This window comes from Arvicanthis niloticus, chromosome 12 (assembly GCF_011762505.2).
Source record: "Arvicanthis niloticus isolate mArvNil1 chromosome 12, mArvNil1.pat.X, whole genome shotgun sequence".
NCBI classification, from domain to species: domain Eukaryota; kingdom Metazoa; phylum Chordata; class Mammalia; order Rodentia; family Muridae; genus Arvicanthis; species Arvicanthis niloticus.
Genome location: NC_047669.1, coordinates 8,539,876 through 8,553,764, shown reverse-complemented (window position 1 = coordinate 8,553,764; position 13,889 = coordinate 8,539,876). Strand labels below are relative to the sequence as shown.

At 49.1% G+C, this 13,889-nt stretch overlaps 1 protein-coding gene across 4 annotated transcripts in view; it reads right to left on the bottom strand.

Moving 5' to 3' along the window:
* The window catches only part of Vps8 (VPS8 subunit of CORVET complex), a 218,724-nt gene extending 213,117 nt beyond the window's left edge, over positions 1-5,607 (bottom strand). For 2 of the 4 annotated variants that reach the window (XM_076942711.1, XM_076942713.1), the window contains exon 1: positions 5,490-5,607. The gene's annotated coding sequence lies outside the window, so the exon portion shown is untranslated. The remainder of the gene's footprint in view (positions 1-5,489) is intronic. The other 2 variants (XM_034514845.2, XM_076942712.1) reach the window with 1 other exon arrangement.
* Between the last annotated feature and the right edge of the window lie 8,282 nt (positions 5,608-13,889).

Here is a 13,889-nt window from a genome sequence, read left to right as displayed (position 1 = left end):
ACATAGACGATCAATAAGTATTTGCTGATTAACACAGAACTGGGAAACACCTATCTGTGTTACCTGTGACTGTCACATTACAAGGCTATCATCTGACTCAGAGTATACATAGTAAGCCATATATGACTAAGTTCTATTTCCACAGACTCAGATGGTCCCCTGCCCAACAGCTACACTCTGATGTTCCCTGAGTTCTGCTCTTCAGGCCATCCCAGTACACTCTCTCTGGTCACAGTTCAAGATGTGAGCCCTCAGCTATTCCAGAGGCCACATACGCCTGTCTGCTGCAACGCTTTCCTGCCATAACAGTTATGGACTCTTATACCTCTGAAACCGTAAGCCCAAATATGCCCGTCCTTCCCCCCCAAGCTGCTTTTGATCATGGTGCTTTTTCAGAGCAACAGAACATAACTAAGACATCATTGTATACCAAATAGCTTTCCACCTGAATCCAGGAGATTTTATTATTATTTTTTTAATCTAAGAATGTTCTGTCAGCTTTTGTATAACATGACACGAACCGCATGATCTCCTGAGGTTTTCTGGTTTCCCACATTTATTCGGCCTATTGATGAAAACAACAGGAATATATCATGTATCATCTCTGTAATCTAAAGGAACCCAATTATCTACAGAAGAGAAAGAAGAAAAGGTATGAGTCCCATAGCTGGGGTATTCCATTCCACCATGTTTCCTATAAGTGAAGAACAGGAAATGGACACTTGCTGTCGTTTTGGTCAGTCCCAGTTCATGCATGTCCTGTGTAAAGGCAAACTGACCTCATCTGTGCTAACAACAAATAGCATTCTGCTCCAATGTGGAACAAAAGCCACCTGCACTGGGAGTCTTTTTTGTTGTTGTTTGTTTTTTTGAGATAAGGTTTCTCTGTATCTATGAAACTTATTCTGTAGACCAGGTTGGCCTCAAACTCACAGAAATGCCCCTGCCCCTGCCCCTGCCCCTGCCCCTGCCCCTGCCCCTGCCCCTGCCCCTGCCCCTGCCCCTGCCCCTGCCCCTGCCCCTGCCCCTGCCCCTGCCCCTGCCCCTGCCCCTGCCCCTGCCCCTGCCCCTGCCCCTGCCCCTGCCCCTGCCCCTGCCCCTGCCCCTGCCCCTGCCCCTGCCCCTGCCCCTGCCCCTGCCCCTGCCCCTGCCCCTGCCCCTGCCCCTGCCCCTGCCCCTGCCCCTGCCCCTGCCCCTGCCCCTGCCCCTGCCCCTGCCCCTGCCCCTGCCCCTGCCCCTGCCCCTGCCCCTGCCCCTGCCCCTGCCCCTGCCCCTGCCCCTGCCCCTGCCCCTGCCCCTGCCCCTGCCCCTGCCCCTGCCCCTGCCCCTGCCCCTGCCCCTGCCCCTGCCCCTGCCCCTGCCCCTGCCCCTGCCCCTGCCCCTGCCCCTGCCCCTGCCCCTGCCCCTGCCCCTGCCCCTGCCCCTGCCCCTGCCCCTGCCCCTGCCCCTGCCCCTGCCCCTGCCCCTGCCCCTGCCCCTGCCCCTGCCCCTGCCCCTGCCCCTGCCCCTGCCCCTGCCCCTGCCCCTGCCCCTGCCCCTGCCCCTGCCCCTGCCCCTGCCCCTGCCCCTGCCCCTGCCCCTGCCCCTGCCCCTGCCCCTGCCCCTGCCCCTGCCCCTGCCCCTGCCCCTGCCCCTGCCCCTGCCCCTGCCCCTGCCCCTGCCCCTGCCCCTGCCCCTGCCCCTGCCCCTGCCCCTGCCCCTGCCCCTGCCCCTGCCCCTGCCCCTGCCCCTGCCCCTGCCCCTGCCCCTGCCCCTGCCCCTGCCCCTGCCCCTGCCCCTGCCCCTGCCCCTGCCCCTGCCCCTGCCCCTGCCCCTGCCCCTGCCCCTGCCCCTGCCCCTGCCCCTGCCCCTGCCCCTGCCCCTGCCCCTGCCCCTGCCCCTGCCCCTGCCCCTGCCCCTGCCCCTGCCCCTGCCCCTGCCCCTGCCCCTGCCCCTGCCCCTGCCCCTGCCCCTGCCCCTGCCCCTGCCCCTGCCCCTGCCCCTGCCCCTGCCCCTGCCCCTGCCCCTGCCCCTGCCCCTGCCCCTGCCCCTGCCCCTGCCCCTGCCCCTGCCCCTGCCCCTGCCCCTGCCCCTGCCCCTGCCCCTGCCCCTGCCCCTGCCCCTGCCCCTGCCCCTGCCCCTGCCCCTGCCCCTGCCCCTGCCCCTGCCCCTGCCCCTGCCCCTGCCCCTGCCCCTGCCCCTGCCCCTGCCCCTGCCCCTGCCCCTGCCCCTGCCCCTGCCCCTGCCCCTGCCCCTGCCCCTGCCCCTGCCCCTGCCCCTGCCCCTGCCCCTGCCCCTGCCCCTGCCCCTGCCCCTGCCCCTGCCCCTGCCCCTGCCCCTGCCCCTGCCCCTGCCCCTGCCCCTGCCCCTGCCCCTGCCCCTGCCCCTGCCCCTGCCCCTGCCCCTGCCCCTGCCCCTGCCCCTGCCCCTGCCCCTGCCCCTGCCCCTGCCCCTGCCCCTGCCCCTGCCCCTGCCCCTGCCCCTGCCCTGCCCCTGCCCCTGCCCCTGCCCCTGCCCCTGCCCCTGCCCCTGCCCCTGCCCCTGCCCCTGCCCCTGCCCCTGCCCCTGCCCCTGCCCCTGCCCCTGCCCCTGCCCCTGCCCCTGCCCCTGCCCCTGCCCCTGCCCCTGCCCCTGCCCCTGCCCCTGCCCCTGCCCCTGCCCCTGCCCCTGCCCCTGCCCCTGCCCCTGCCCCTGCCCCTGCCCCTGCCCCTGCCCCTGCCCCTGCCCCTGCCCCTGCCCCTGCCCCTGCCCGCTTCCCAAGTGCTGGGATTAAAAGCAAGTACCACCACCATCTGGCCTACACTAGAAGTCTTCTGGAATGCTTCAAAGGTACTGTTTGGGAAGCTTCCAACCACGTGACTTTGGTGGTGCACCAGCCATGTGCCCATGAGTCTAGCCAAAAAAGTATGCATCTGTCTCCAATCTGGCTTGAATCAAGGTCCTTCCCTGAATTTGTAAATACCGAAGGCAAGAGTTTTCTCAACTCTAGGGTACACACTAAGTAACAGAACAGAATAAGATGCAACAGAGAAACAGAGGTAGAACCAAGATGCCGGAGGTCCTTTGTAAGAGAGGGAAAGGTACCCAGAATCATTTATTTATGTAATGATACTCAATCCCTTCCCAGGTTTGTAAACTAATAAATCTCTTTTGGTTTAAGTGCATTTGAACTGATTTCCTGACACTTTTAACAGAAAAAGGCCTAACTTTAAAACCATTTACCAATGTATGTCTAAGACAGAAGTCATTAACAGTGGGAAGTCCAAGAGAAATCTATGGTTGCTGACTCGAACACACAATGTACTTAGGATGCCATCTGTATACAGTGAAGGTAACCCAAATGGTAACTCATGAATGACCTCAGGAATATACTGGGAACAGGAGGTCAAGAAAGGACGTCATCTAATGTCTATGAAACCTAATAAACAAAAATTTACCATATCTCATTTAAATCCAAAAGGTCACACTGGCTGGTTGGTGGTGGTATATACCTTTAATCCTAGCACTCATGAGGCTAAATCAGGTGGATCTTTGGGAGTTCAAGGACAGCCTGGTGTACTGGACAGCCAATGCTACACAAAGAAATTTTGTCTTGAGGAGAAAAAAAAAAGGCCTCACTGAATTAGGAAGACAGCTTAGTCAGTACAGTGTCAGCCCTGCATGTATGAGAACCTGAGTCTAGTAGTTTGATGGCATCTATAATTAAGTCCCCAGACACACAGAAAAAGCCAGGTCAATTGTGGCCCACTTTTGTAATGCCAGCACTGGGGAGGTGGAGACAAGCAGACCCCCGAGCCTCAGCATAGCTACACAGCACGCTCCAAGGTAGTAAGAGACCTTGTCTCAAAAGCAAGGTGAGAGGCCTCTGAGATGGCTCAGGGGCAAAGCACTTCTCTGCAGGCATGGCAACCTGAGTCAAGTCCCATGAAAAGACAGAAAGGAGAGGATGTCACAAAGGTGTGCTCTGAGACCCACATGCACACACATAATAATTAAACTTAATTTTTTGTTAATAAAAAAAAAACAAGGTTAAGTCTGGGGTAATGACTTAGTAAAGTGTTTGAGGTTCATATGAGAACCTGAGTTTGATACCCCAAAACCTGCACTAAAAAGCTGAGCATGGTGGCATGAGCCGATAAAGGCAGAACGGAGGGAGAGATGGAGACATGGTGCCTAAGGCTTACTAGCTCATACATCTAGCTGAATCAGCAGGCTACCCATTGAGCAACAGGTCCTGTCTCAAAATAGAGGGGCAGGAAAGATGGCTCAGTGATAACAAAGGTAGACTGCTCTTACACTGGACCAGAGTTTGGTCCCCAGCACCAACATGGGGTAGCTCACAACAGCGTGTAACTCCAGCTCCAGGGCTCTGTGTGCATACAAAGGGCTTACTTCCGACCCAATGGCTAAAATGTTTATGGACTAGTGAAATAACACTAAGAGTCACCAAAAAAACAAAACAAAACAAAACAAAACAAAAAACAAATTCTGTAAGACAGAAAGCACTCACCGACTGCCAACAGTCCAATTACAAAAGAAATATATAAAGAAAAAAAATCAGCACTTTATTCTGTTAGAGGTCTGTAAAGAATTTTCTCACATAACTCAGTCACTTCAAGCATACAACGCTCAACAGTTCAAACAAAACTGCTCCATTTATCTTTATTGTGTATTCTATAGACCAGGTCAGCTAGTGCTTGAGGAGTCCATACTTTTCTGCTTAAATGTCAACATGAGCAAACTCATGACTTAAACACATGTGGGTTCCCCCATCCTCAATCTGTATTGGAAGCACTTCAAACACAGAAGTGTAACAGAAATCCACACACAACGACGTGCAATTTTCTCCCAAGCAGAGACACCTGGAATAGAGTTAGCGGCACTAGCCAACATCTGTGCTGTCGTTACTTGGGCTTTTCTTTTGGGGGAGGAAGGGGGGCGGGGAAGGGGGTCCAGTAGAGTGGGCAGTACAGTCACTAGCATTCTGGCAAACAGAGCCCTGCCTACTCAGCGAAAGCTCCGGCAGCTACTCCGGATAACCCAGTACAATCCTTTCTTTGAAACACGTCCGCTTAGTTCACCCAAACCCTGGCTTGCTGCGTGCCTCTGGCCCCGAGTGCCACACCTGGACAACAAGCCAAGGCACGGGGGTGCCCCCAACTTCCACCTTGCGGCCCTCGGATTGGGGCTCATCTGTCAGGAAGCGACAAGGAACCCGCAACACAGGCTGCACGTCAGTCCAACAGAGTGAGAGCCTCCACCGGTGCGGCGTGGGAGGGACAGCACCCACCTCCCGGCCGCAGTCCGGGCGTGGGCGCGCCTGTCCTGTATCCTCGCAGGCGGGCGGACCCGGGTGGAAACTGCTAACCTAGTCCGAAGTCAGACTCCAGAGCCGGCCCGCGGTGGCCAAAGGGTCTGCGGGAGCGACTGGGGAGCAGCCCCGTCTGCGCACCCCTGCGGCGCCGGCCCGCATCCGCCGCCCCGCCCCACCCGTACGGAATACGCGTTACCTGAGCCTGTGTCCGCCTGGACGGGACCCCGGCCCACGTGACCCCGCGGAAGTCAGTCCACGCACGCGCAGTCTCTGCAGCTCGCAGGCCCGCTTCCGCTCTGTTCCCCAGAGACGCTCGGCGCTGGGCGGTGCGAGCCTCTGCGCCACGCCCTCCTTAAAGGGAGACTCCGACCGGCCTCCAGGGACGCTCACCGTCGTCAGGGCCTCTGAGCCGGAGCAGTCTAGTAAATAGAGGTCGTCAGATAAAAAGGAACGTCCCTTTCCGTCAGTTCACCTGACCTTCCAGAAATTCACCCCAAAGCCAGGTGTCACGAGTCGTACCTGCCATCCTAGCGCACAGAGGCTTAAGGCAGAAGGATCACAGTTCAAACTAGCCTGGGATACAGAGACAGACCTGTCTCAGATTCCGTAAATAGATAAATGGATGGATGGATACACAGTGCGGGGGTGGGAGTCATATGGATGGAATTCGTTTCGCTGGATCTGGTGGTATTCACTAATCCACTTTCTTTTGAAAGACCAACACAGAATTGTTGGGTTTGGTGAGTAGTTGCTGTGGGGAAGGGGAAGCATTGTTTTTGCAAATAAGCATGGATACTGAAAACTATTCTTTTCCAAATTATTATTTTTAGTAGTCATCTTTGTTAGTATTCTGTCTAAACTCCGCCTCCCCAGTTACCTGGCAACAGCCAAGTATGCTCCTCCCTACAGTTACCTGGCAACAGCCAGGTAGACCTGATCCACTATAAAAGGGGCTGCTTGCCCCCTCCTCGCTCTCTTACTCTTATTCTCTTACTCTTACCCTCTTACCCTCTTGCCTCTCTGTCCCCTCCCCCACCTTCCTCTCTCTCCACGTGGTCATGGCCGGCCTCTACTTCTCTTCTCTCTTACCTTTCCACCTTCTTCTCCCCACCTTTTGTCCTATCTCCTGAATAAACCTCTTTCCCCCTTGGAACCGTGTGGTCTGGAGTGGTCTGTTCTGAACTGCGTTCGGACTTCTTAAAACAACTAACAGTCTTTACATCAAAAATAATAGGATGGGTCACATTATTAAATAAAGAAGGCATTTTTGTTTGTTTGTTTGTTTCCTTAATGTGCTACTGGAAAAAGCTAAAACTTTCAGGACAGTTTGGCGTTTATAGTTGCCACTATAGGTATCATTAACCCAAGGAGACAAATAATATACTTCCTGGACCTGTCTGTAGTCAAGAAATTAGGAGGAAAAGTGTCAGAAGACACTTCGGAGAGTTATAGAAAACACTCAGTAACGGCCAACATGGCTGAGTATCAACCAGGCTCACAATACCTCTGGCCTGGGACAGATCCAGAAGTGGGAAAGACAAAGGCCTGTCCTGTAGGTACTTTGAGGCTAAAAACTTGGCGTACAAACATCATGTCAGTTAAGACCAGCTGATTACGGTGATATAAAGAAATTACACGGCTGTCATTTGTAGGGTCATGGATGAAGGAAAATAATCAACACTTTAGCTTAAAAGAGGGGAGGGGGACTTCTGTAGGCTGGAGCCAGAGAGACTGCCTACTGAGGGTACAGTGGGATTGGTTACAAGCCAAGGTGAGTTTAGGGACCAGTTGCCGGCCTGATGTGGCCAGGGTACAGTCAGTGGTTTTCAAACATCTTTAGTCTCTGACTGTGTGTGTGTGTGTGTGTGTGTGTGTGTGTGAGAGAGAGAGAGAGAGAGAGAGAGAGAGCTGTCTAAAGCAGGGTAGACAGAATGATGACACCAGAGCCCCGAGTGACAGAGAACTGTTAAAGTTCTAGGAAGAATGGAATTCAGCAGACACATGGGGAATGGGACTATAGAACATAAAAAATGGGAAGATTGTTAACTGACATTTTCAAAATATTTTACAGTTGTCACACACTTATTCTAAATAACTTCAGAAAGCAAACCTTAATCTTGTGGGTGGGTGTTGTAGATTTCAACTCCCGATACCTCGGAAATTCCTTCACGTGACAGCCTCTCATATACGCTTGTTCACAACATGGAGCCATTCACATGCTTGCCTGCCCAGTGCTACTTAACTAAAAATAAAAACAGTGAATGCTTATTATAGAAAGCTTGGAAAATTCAGGAAATGTTTTAAAATAAAAACTACCCATATCTTTCTCTTTCTTTTTGCCTACTCTCATTAAATATCTCTCTCTCTCTCTCTCTCTCTCTCTCTCTCTCTCTCTCTCTCTCAAGTAATTATGTTGTATCATTTTTGGTTTGTTTGGTTTGGAGGAGAGATGACAGTAAAAACTTTACCTTTTACCTTTTTATTTTGGTCTTTGACATTTTCACACATGTATAAAATACAGTCTAACTATTCCCACCTGTCCCTTTCCCAGATTCACGACTTCTTAAAGATGTCTTAATTTTTTTTTTTTTTTTGGTTTTTCGAGACAGGGTTTCTCTGTATAGCCCTGGCTGTCCTGGAACTCACTCTGTAAACCAGGCTGGCCTCGAACTCAGAAATCCGCCTGCCTCTGCCTCCCAAGTGCTGGGATTAAAGGTGTGTGCCACCACCACCCGGCGATGTCTTAAATTTTATTTGATCCAGCAAATAGTGGTGGTGCAGGTCTTTAATCCCAGCACTCAGGAAGCAGAGGCAGGTGGATCTCCATGAGTTCAAGGCCAGACTAGTCTACAGAATGAGTTCTAGGACAGCCAGGACTACACAGAGAAACCCTGTCTTAAAAAACAAAGGCAAAGAAAACATTTTATTTTATCTATATGTATGATTACCTGCATCTATGTATGTGCACCATGGGCATGCCTGACGCCTCCCTCAGAGGCCAGCAGATGTTTGTGAACTACCATGTGGATGCTGAGCACAGAACCTGGGTTCTCTGCAAGAGCAGCAAGTGCTCTTAACCATGGAGCCATCCCTCCAGCCAGGGTTTTGTTTTTGTTTTGTATTTGTTTTGTTTTATTTTGACTTTTTTGGTGGTTTTTTTTTTTTTGTTTTTGTTTTTTTGTGACAGGGTTTCTCTGTGTAGCCCTGGCTGTCCTGGAACTCACTCTGTAAACCAGGTTAGCCTGAACTCAGAAATCTGCTTGCCTCTGCCTCCCAAGTATTAACGCGTGTGCCACCACTGCCCAGCTTGTTTTATTTTGAGACAGGGTCTCACTCTAACCCAGGCTGGCCTCGAACTCACTTTGTAGCCCAGGCTGGCCTTGAATTCACATAGTCATTCTGACCTCACCTCCCAACTACTGGGATTAAATGTAAGCCATTATGGCTGGAAAGTCTTAATATTTAAGAAATCTTGAGCTTGCAAGATTGTTCCTAGCAACCTAAGCTTGAGCCCTGGACCCACATGGTAGAAAGAGTAATCCTCTGACGTGCAAATGTGCACTATGCTGTAGCATCTTACATATACGCATCCCATACACACAAATAATAAATATAGTTGTAAAATCCTATATAAATTGTAGGAAATATATTCTGTGGAGTTGAGGGTTTAGCATAGTGGCACAGTGCTTGACTAGTTTCAGGGTTGATCCCCAGCACTGAAAAACAAGGCCATACATTTTATAAAGCAGTAGCTGCCATAAATATTGATTCTTCTGATGGATCTGTGCAAAGTAAATTGAAAACCTTCAAGAAAAGCTGGCTGCTGTAGGTGCTATTAAGAGCATTTGTGATTCATGAGAGTAGGTCAGAATACCAACTTGACCAGACATTTCAAAGTCACTGGGTGATGTCGTCGTTTTGGAGATGAAATAATTGCAGGTGTGCTAGAGACAGCCTGAGGAGTGAGGTTTGAAGGTACAGCTTAATTGATCTCATCATGAAACCACAACACGATCAATACAGGAGGAACTGCGTTCTGTGGATGAGTAGAACCCAGTTTGTTGAGACAGAATCTACTTCTGGTGAGGATTCTGTGGACATCGTTGGATGAGGAAGAATTTGGATTATAAATGTAGGCAAAAAGCAGAGTGCAGAAAGTGAGTTCCAACTATGAAAGCATTTCTGCAGTGGGTAAAATGTTATTGGGAAAACACCCTGTAGAGAACTCTCCCATTGATGAAGAGCTGCTGACCTTAGGAAGTTGCCACAGATACCCGAGTGTTCAGCAACTACACCCTGTTGTTTTTAAGACAAAGTCCCAGATGCTCAATTGACCAAATGAAGACTCAGGAGCCAGACACTGTGGTGAAAGCCTGCTGCTCAGAGACACAGAGAAAGCACCCAGCTGACCTTCCTACTCCACTGACATCCCAGAAGGAAAAAGCTCCTTCTCTTTCTCCACACAGTCTTAAATACCCTTCAACTCAAAGGCCCTCCTTCTCTTTCCTGGGCCTTCTTATGTTCACTCTCTGTCAACTGGTTGCTTGCTCTGCCTCTTGACCTGTGGTTGACTTTATTTAACTCTTGTCTACAGAAAGCTCTTGGATTGAAGGTGTGTACTAGGGCTGACTACACTACCACAGCAAGAAACAGGTCTTTCCAGTTCACAATCTCGGGGTTCACAGTGTGATCATATATCCTGCAACAACACCCTGATGAATCAACATTATCAGCACTGAGGTAAGACCCTCACCAGCAAAAAATATTCCCACTCTCCATGATGGTTCGCTTTGTTGTCAGCACTTCTTAGCAATAAAGCCTGTCTAATTGAACTATGTATGTTGTCTTTTTTGATGCAAATGAATACTGACTTTACAACAGAATAATGTAAACGTAACTTTTACACACTCTTAGAAACCAGAAAGTTGTCCTGACTCGATAGTGCCATGTTTGCTTTATTGTGGTCTGGGACTAAAACCACAGTATCCCTGAAGTATGCCTGTACTTTCATTTCTTTCATTGTTCTGATACTTGGACATTTGGGGGTTTTTAGCCTTCACTGCCCACATTTTCATGAATATCTTTATGCAAAAATCTTTTTGCCAATAGCTTAAAATTATTACCTTAGGATAGAAAGCTGTATTTGAAATTACTGATTCAGAGGTTTTGAAATCTCTTAAGCTGGCCAAATTGCTTTTCACAAAGGTCAGGCAAAATTTTATTCCTGCAGTAAGCGTTCAGGAGTGCTCATCACACATGCCCACCAGCCTTTATACATACATACATACATACATACATACATACATACATACATACATTTTAAAAGCCCTGTCAATATGAGAGATGAAATGGACTCGTTTCATTTGCATTGGATTAATAGTGAGGTAGGAAATGTTTGCAAATGTAGGAACCCTTTATAGTTTTCGTGGGAATGAAATTCCACTGCCTATGTTTAGACGTGTGATTGGCAAAGAGAACTAAGAGAACTGTGACAGACTTGAGGAAAAATAAACAACAGAACAACTTAGAAATAAAAAATATGGCCACATCAAGGCACAGTCAGATTGTTGTTTGGTGTTTTGTTTGGTTTGTTTCATGGTGTTTTGTTTGAGACAGGTTCTTTCTGTGTAGCTCTGGCTGTCCTGGGACTCACAGGGATAGGTCTTCCTCTGCCTCCTAGGTGCTGGGATCAAAGGCTTGCAGCTGGCCAGCATAGTCAGCTAGTGCTATGGTGTGCCTGGTTAACAAAAGTTGGTGGGAGGATAGCGTAGCTTGTGATGAAACAGGTTCACGCTGTTGTCCTGTTCTGCTTTGTTTTTGTTTTGAGGATGACTTAGTTTCAGACACATGTCATTCCTGGTAGTAAATCAATATGGCAGGCTTGAATGTCTCTTGGTAGTTTTATTTGTATTTAATTAACAAATCTGTCTTAGTTCACAGATGTATACGTCTGTGAAACTGAGTCCATTCCTTAGTTTTGTGTTTGTATATATGTGCACATGTATGTTTACTAAAGAGGCCATACACCAACTCAAGGTATTTGTGATAAGCTTTTCTCCAACGAGGGATCTGAACAACATTCAAATCTGTTATAGGAAACTTGTCTTGTTTATGAACCTCTAAACAGGAATGTTTAGAGCAAGTTAGCACTTAAAAAGAAAAGTGAATGTAGTGTCTGCTTATATATTGAAATTTTTCTCTACATAATATCGATATGATTTTTCCAGCCTTTGGAAATAGTACCAGAAAGAGCTATTTAGAATTCAGAGAATGTTTTGAGTTAAAACACATTATTCATCAAAGTCAGCCTAGGTCGTTGAGATAAAGAAGAGTGTCTGCCTTTATGTAACTTGTCTCTTCAGAACAGAAGTTTTAAGCAGATAGTGATTAAGTGGAAATTCCATGAAGTGGTGAGAAAAGCTCCACATGAGCCTTGGGAACCAGCAGGTTCTGGCCACCCTAATGACAGCAATCAGGAAGACAACACAAGAAGGGTGGAGACTGCCGTCCATTACAGTAACTACTACAGTAGCTACCTACAGTAAGCCATTTCATCACTGAAGGCAGGGGATGCCTGCACATCAGAAGCAGCACGGGAGGACAGCCTGGCTGGTGCACAGAAGGCTATGAAATTATTCTGTATGCTACTAAGATGGCAGCTATGTGTCAATATGCATTTGTCAAACCCATAGGACACCAAGAGTGAGTCCTGTTGTAGGCTATCTACTTGGGTGATACTGATGTGTCAGTGCAGAGCCAGCCATTGTAACAAGGGATGCTGACACAGGAAAAGTTGGGAATATGGGACGGAGACAGGAAACCTGACCAATTTCTAAAACTACCTTTCCATCTCACTGTGAACCTAAATCTGCTTTTTAAAGAATTTTATTTCAATAAAAAAGAATAAATTAAGACTGAGTACACAGGTTCTTAGTTGATTCAAGTATCCAAGTAGGCTTGACACAAGTAAAACCAATTGTCGGTAAAACAGCCGAGCTAATCCATGCACCATTCTCATGTTCTCTAAGCCTGGTATAGTCTTGCTCCAAAGTCACCATATGGCTCACTTGCTCACCTGCTCAGGGCTTTGTTCAGTGCAGTGAACAATGGCTTTGCAACTCTCTGGGAAGTAAATACAAGAAAGACAGGGACAGTTACTCTCCTCCATCCAGGTCTCTGGGACTCAGATTATCCCATCTGGCGCCAGTCTCAGGACACATGGCCTCCGAGTTCTCCCGGGAAGAAGAACTAGCTGTGAGTGGCTTTAGACTGTGAGATGTGCTCACTCTGCTTAGTCTTTTGGCCAATACCAACCACCTGGACCTGCTTCACTGCAGAGGAGGCCAGGAAACAAACAGAGAGAGCAGAGACTTCACTGTCATTGATGGTGGCAACACCAGCATACAGGACAACCTGGATTGTGGTGTTGTATGTGGTATGTGGTATGTGGTAGGAATCCCAGGCATTTTTATGAAGCCAATGAACAACACTACACTGGCAGTCTATATTAGTGGGAGGAGGGGGAGTATCACTAACCTAAGAGCCTGTCCTGAAGTAGGATTAAAATAATGAAGAATCTTCCTTAGAACATACCTGCGACTGTTTGGCTTTCTATGCTTGACCCTGCTCCAAGTAAAGACACAGAAATATTTACTATGCATGCTTAAGCCTTTGCTTATTCTTGTTCCCAACCAGCCCTTATAATCTAATTAACATATTTATTCTAGTCTAAAATCTGCCAGGTGGCTTGTTAGTTACCCCTTCTTCCGTCCCAACCTCCTTCCTCTGCAACTGGCTGGCGAATTCCCCTTGCCTGACTTTCCCAGAACTCTCATCTCAGCTGGAAGTCCCACCTATTCCCTCCTCCTTTGATATAGGCCATGAGCTTCTTATTAAACCAATCAGGACATAAGAGAGGGAATGTGTACAAAATATGATGTAGCAATATAAATAACAATACCAAAGTTTGTCTGCACTCAACTCTCTGCCAGCACAGAGATCAGCATTTGAACACTACGAAGACAGTCTTTACACAGTGCACAAAAAGATCACCCCAACAGATACCCAACAGTTTATTGAGTGCTTGCATGTACAAGACACCATACTTGATGCCAGGAACACACATGAATGAGAAGAAGTCACTAACACCTAGCCAGGGACCCATAGTAGAAATAAACTATGGGATCTCAAGAGGCCAACTCTCCTGCATCTTAGTAAGACTGAGATTTTATATTTAAACATTGCTAGCATTCTAGGCATAAGGCACTCAGTCAGAAATGGCTTCCTGCGGTCATAGAAAGGAGGTCTGTATTCTACTGCTGTGATGTCAATATCATGCAGCCTTTGGGCTTTTCATTTTCCATTGATGCTGGCACATCCCTCGCCCCTCTTCCACTTAGTTCAGAGTAGGCAGCAGCCCCAGGCTACTTAGTTAAAACCAAGGTTGCTCAAGTATTTCAAGAACTTCCCCATCTAATATTTTCAGAAGACTAATATTTTAAGAACGAGCACATCTCACCCCGCCTACACCCCTACAAGGAAAAAGGCAGACTTCTTTGAACTCAGCCTGGTGTCTTGGGACTGCTGCCAGAACTTG